The sequence below is a fragment of the Lactuca virosa genome, chromosome 7, assembly GCF_052849685.1.
Source record: "Lactuca virosa cultivar CGN04683 chromosome 7, Lactuca_virosa_CGN04683_v6, whole genome shotgun sequence".
Classification (NCBI taxonomy): Eukaryota; Viridiplantae; Streptophyta; class Magnoliopsida; order Asterales; family Asteraceae; genus Lactuca; species Lactuca virosa.
This window is the reverse complement of record NC_136432.1, coordinates 181,760,162-181,765,880: the sequence shown is the minus strand read 5'-3', so window position 1 is coordinate 181,765,880 and position 5,719 is coordinate 181,760,162. Positions and strand designations below refer to the sequence as shown.

General features: G+C 36.6%; 1 non-coding gene across 1 annotated transcript; it reads left to right on the top strand.

The window, feature by feature from the left end:
• The first annotated feature begins 2,989 nt into the window (after window positions 1-2,989).
• LOC145127989 (small nucleolar RNA R71) lies at window positions 2,990-3,096 on the top strand. Its single transcript, XR_013716592.1, has one exon. It is a non-coding gene; the product is annotated as a small nucleolar RNA R71 (small nucleolar RNA).
• The last annotated feature ends 2,623 nt before the right edge of the window (window positions 3,097-5,719 follow it).

Sequence of the window (5,719 nt, the reverse complement as noted above, 5' to 3'; positions counted from 1 at the left end):
GACGGAGCATCTTCAAGACTCGTCTTTTATTTTGATTATTCATTTTTGGTGTCTTATTACTATTAAAGAACACACTTGTATGAAATTATACTATTAATGCAATGGATGATGTTGTTGCTTATTTACTACTTTGCATTGTTATGATACTGTACACGACGTCCTCCGCCCCAGAACGTTTCTGCCGTTCCGGTTTTGGGGTGTGACACATTTAGGGAGAGATTGTTGGAGCATGGAAATGCTCTACAAATAATGAGTAATAGTTAGGTTGTATTTTTCCCTTTACTGTATTGTTGGTGTATTTTATCTCTCCCTCCTATATAAAGGGAGAGGTGGCCAGTTTCTTTAGTGTGCACCTAACTTACTTTTCTCATCATGTAATCTTAGAGAGAGAGAAAGTGGTGGGATCTCTCCCACCTAGGGAGTGTTTCTCTCTCCCACCATGATCTTCATGTAATAATATTATTATCTCTCTTTCTTTCTCATCTTCTAAGAATTCTCATCATGTTCTTCATATTTTTATATTTTGATACACGATAAATCTCAAGATTATTTCTTCCGCATCCACCGTTCGTTCAAATGGGTTCTATCAGAAATAAATCGGAGGGTAGGTCGGGTACCCAGATATGCCTGCCAGGGTAGGTTGAGCACCCATATATGCTTGACAAGGGGTAGGTCGGGCACCCCGGTATGCCTGAAAAGGGTAGGTTGAGCACCTAGATATGCTCAGCAGGATAGGCCGGGTACCCAAATATGTCTGACAGTATGTTATTTTATGGTATGTTGTATGATGGGGGAACTCACTAAGCTTTATGCTTACAGTGTTCAGTTTTGGTTTCAGGCACTTCCTTTTCGAAGGGAAAGAAGTCGGCATGACTGCAACGCACCACACCAAGATTTCCGCACATGAGATATATGGGATTTATACTCTGATATGATTTTGTTATGACATGTTTTGACTATGGATACATTGGTTTTGATATATATTATTACTGTGAAGTTTTCAGACATATGGTTTTATAATTGATTAATTTAAAAATGAAATTTTTGGTCTTGAAATTTGGAATGTTACACATACTCCAGATGTTCGGGCAAAGCTTTTAACCTGATTTTCAGTTTTTTTTTTCAGTGACCACGACGTGGGCATTTTGCTACGTCGCGGTGTTGCAGTTTTTTTTCGCCAGATCGAGTAAATTCAGAGTGCCACGACATGGTGTTATTACCACGTCGTGGTGGGTCTTCACTTTCTTTTTTAAATTCATTGTAATCACTTTCTTCAATTAGCTTCTCAAGTTCTTTCAACTCATGTTCAACATCAAAATCATGTTCTTGTAGTACCGTGCACCCCTCAATTTCCTTTTCCTTCCATCCTCCAAGCTCTTTCTCCAAAATTTTGTCGAACACATCTACCAAAAAAGCCATATCATCACTTATTCTTGAATGTTTTATTGCTCTATTAACCACAAAAGTTACAGCTTCTTCTCCAACTTGAAGAGTGAGTGTAGATTATCTTATATCTACCAAGGCTCGAGCAGTGCTCAAAAAGAGCCTTCCAAGAATAATCCGTACTTGTTCGTCCTCATCCATGTCTAAAACAATGAAATCTGCGTGAAAAACAAACCTGTCAATTTTAACTAATAAATCTTCACAAATTCCTCTTGAAAAGGTCACCGTTTTGTTTGCTAAGTGGATGGCCATTAAGATTGGTCTTGGTTATGGGAGGTCAAATTTCTTGAAGAATGAATAAGGCATTAAGTTAACACTTGCTCCCGAATCGGCTAGAGCGTGGCTTGTGGCTAGATTGCTGAATTGGCATGGAACTGTTAAACTACTTGGATCACCCATTTCTTTGGTAGCATGTTCAACATAGCAGTTGAGCTGGTTTCATTTAGTACTATTTTAGACACCTCCCCCATCTTCTTTCGGTTTGTTAGGAGATCCTTAAGGAACTTTGCATCCTTTGGCATTTGAGCCAAGGTTTAATGAACAGGATATTGATTTGAAGGGATTTGATGTGCTCTAGGAACTTCTGGTAGTCTTGAGAATTGTTATCTTGCCTTTTCTCTACTGGGAAAGGGCAGCGGTGGGTGGTATGGATTAACGGGTTTATCAGTTTTGTTTTCAGGTGCTCGCCACGTCGTGGTGCCTTCACCACATCTGGGTGACTGTTCATTAATTTTTCTTAATTTGCTTCTCGCCCTTCCAGCTCATCATCTGTGTTATTATTGTTAATAGGAGTCAGATGAGTAATAATTTTCCACTCCTCATTGTAATGGCATGGATGTGAGCTCCTCTGGGATTTTTTTGGTGTTTCCTGGAAGTGTGCCCGATAATCTTTCATTGAATTGCTTTGATAGTTTCCCGATTTGTTGCTCAATTTTCTTGATTGCAGCTTTCTGATTTCTAAGTATTGCTTCGGTATCTTCATATCTCTTTTCTGATGCAACAGTAAATCGAGCAAGCATTATGTTGAAGTCGGGTTTCTTTTCGGGAGCTGGTTCTGTTTTTCGGTAAAAGCCTTTTCCTTTTTGTTCATATTTTCTTCTTTGGCTTTCTTGTAATCATCATAAGGTAACCACTTCTTTTTGGGCTTTCTCCAGTCTTCATCATAACGATCACCGCTCGAATAGCAAGCTTAGGATTATTGGTTTCCATTTTCATCAAGATCATAATCCTTGGTTAAATGCGGCTCATTACAGTTTTCACACCCAACTCATATTACATGGATTGTTTGATCCATTTTCGTCATCCTTCTATCCATGTTATGAAACATTGCTAAAACCGTCGCCATGTCTCTAAAGCATAATTCACGATTCCCCTAGTTACATCTTGTCGAGGGTTATGATATTCTCTTGAATGTTTGTAAAATTCCTCATTTAGCTCCTAGATTACGGTCGATGCTTTCTTTGTTGGTGACCCTTGAGAATCACAGAGTTTCCTAGTCTTTACATTTACCCCATCAGAAAATATTGCTACTTCTTGTTGGATGTTTAGATCATTTTGAGGACAATTTCTAAGCAATCCCTTATAACGCTCCCATGCCTCATACAAAGACTCTCAAACATTTTGCTTGAAATTTGTAATGGCCTTTTTCAATTTGGAAACCTTTAAAGGGGGGAAGAATTGTTGTATGAACTCTTCACACATTTGTGCCCATGTTGTTATTGTGCCCGGTGGGAGTGCCTTTAGCCAATCTTTTGTTGCACCATTAAGAGTAACGGGGAGCATTCTTAGCAAAACTGTCTCGCGTGGTATGTTTGGTATGTTGAAGTAGTCGACGATATCACTGACCTCATCAATGTGCTTGTAGGCTTCCTCGTGGTCTTTTCCATGGAGTGGTATGTCTTTCAATTGAGCAAGTATGTGTCCTTTTAGTTCAAAGCTAGCTGTGTTGAGAATTGTGGGTTGCACAAGTATTGGTCCGGTGTCTTCATACATCCGTCTCTTGAATGCCTCCATCTTCATGTCAACAATGTCCGTCATATTGTTGTTGTTGTTGGGCTCGCTTTTGGGTTCGCTTCCTTTCTCTAATTCTGTTTCAGGATCGTAACCTACTTCCTTTTTGTTAGGAGTCTTCTCAAAACTTTCAAATTCGCTTTCTAGAGTCCTTTTGCTTGATTCTCCAAGTTTGGTTGTCTTTTTCTTATGGAATGCTGACTCAGGATCATCAAACGGTGGTATGATTGGTATTTTTGATTCTCGGGTCATAAATCACTGAAACAAAAACAATTGAAACACGTGAAAAGAACAAAACAAAAAATAAAACTTAAACTGCTACGACACCATGACATGGTGTTTATGGCAACGACGTGGTAAGTCAAACAGAAGAAAACTAAAATAGACAGAAAAATTCCTAATAAAATAGCAGATTCAGATTAACTAAAAATAGACTGTTCCCCGGCAACGACGCCAATAACTTGATGTGAAAATAATTATGTACTAGTTTTAACATACTAATGCAACTAATTATTACTCCTAAGGTAATGTACCTAGTCGAAAATAAACAACACAAATAGTTGGTATCGAACATAGGGAACAAAGTGATTAGCTAATTTTATCTACTGAATACCTAAAATACTATTTAATAAAAGAAAGGGGTTTTTCTCTAGTTTTTCAATACTAGAAACTTAATTAATCAAACTAAAAGTAATTATCAACTAATTGAAACAAAAATCAAAACTAAAAGCAAGAAACACAAAAGATGAATTTTAACCAAGATAATTGAGAGTCTTTTGTTTAGCTTCGATATACTTCGCTATTATGGTTGATTTAATGGAATTGCAATGGATTAATGTTGGTTAGTTACCGATTCCTAAGATGACCAAGTTAATGTTCACTAAACTAATCCTTTAGCAAATAAGTTCATTCATTCGGTGATCAGGCGGATAAACTAACAAATTTACTAGTGTTCGGTTAGAGTTAAATTAGACTTATAATAGATTGATCAATTTGGTAATTAATTAAATTAATTCAATATATGATTGGTCCTCATATATTAGCTCCTACAATTACTTACCCACTTTTGTATTTAATCCTAGGTTTTGGTCTATACACTAGTCCTACAATTTTGCGAATCACAAGATCATAAGATTCAAGTTTATTCAAGAATGATGGTCATGTAAACTTAATTAAACTCAATAATAAACAAAAAAGTAGTTCTCATAAGCATAGAAACGTTCTTTAATAAGCTAAAGTAACAAATAACAAACTATGCATAATCATATCCTTAAATCAAATTATAAAAAGACAAGTAATCTAATCTAAAGTAAAGTCAAGGGTTTTTAGCCGATGATTTCAGCAAGTGTGTCATTGCTTATTCTTTTATCATTCATGATGAAGATTGTACTATAAAAATCAACCCAAAGGATAAGACAAAGATCATGTACAATTCTCACCAACTCAAGAACATTTTCTTTCCAAAGTTGTTGTATTTAATCATGGAATTCATCCAACTTCTTCAAGGACAAATCAGACTCATCAACACCTTGGTTTCTTGCATGCCGACTGCAGTGCTCCATGCAATATCTCTACATATCTTTTGTATTTGTCGCTATGCATATGTAAATTCCATGATCGTTTCATTTTTCTTCTTCCATAATTTTTATAGACTCAGTGCAATAGCAGCGAGTTGCTCTTTAATGGTTCTAGAAGTCTTCATATATCAAAATAGGGCAAACAAAATTGTAATAACTAAAGTACATTTTCACAAAATTTGATTAGCATTTCAACAAATAAATATGATTTCCTACAAATATGAACATAAATTTTCAGATTTAAGCAAATTTGTAACACCCATAAAAATCACAAGAAATTTTGAACCTTTAAAATCAACCCAATTCATAAATTGTTTACAAATCATAGTTTTCAAAACATTTTCCTAACATTAGAGTCTCCTAAAATCATAAGTCATAAAAAAGAGGATGTGTACGGTTACGCCTTCGCCTCCCCGCGGTCATCCGAAGTACCTGAAAACATACCCCAAAATTGTAAGCCAACGCTAAGTGAGTTCACCCAAAGTACCAACACATAAACAAATAGCATATACAATAACAAAATGTACTGGTTCCACAACTAAAAGACTGGATTTCCACTGAGCCCACAACACAAGTCTGGCTTGCCCTCGAGGCCCACAACTTATGTATAGATTGCTCCCTGACCAAATCCGTCATCGGACTGAAAAACATCAAGCCCTCCGTACGGGTCTGGCATACTACCCGCTCCT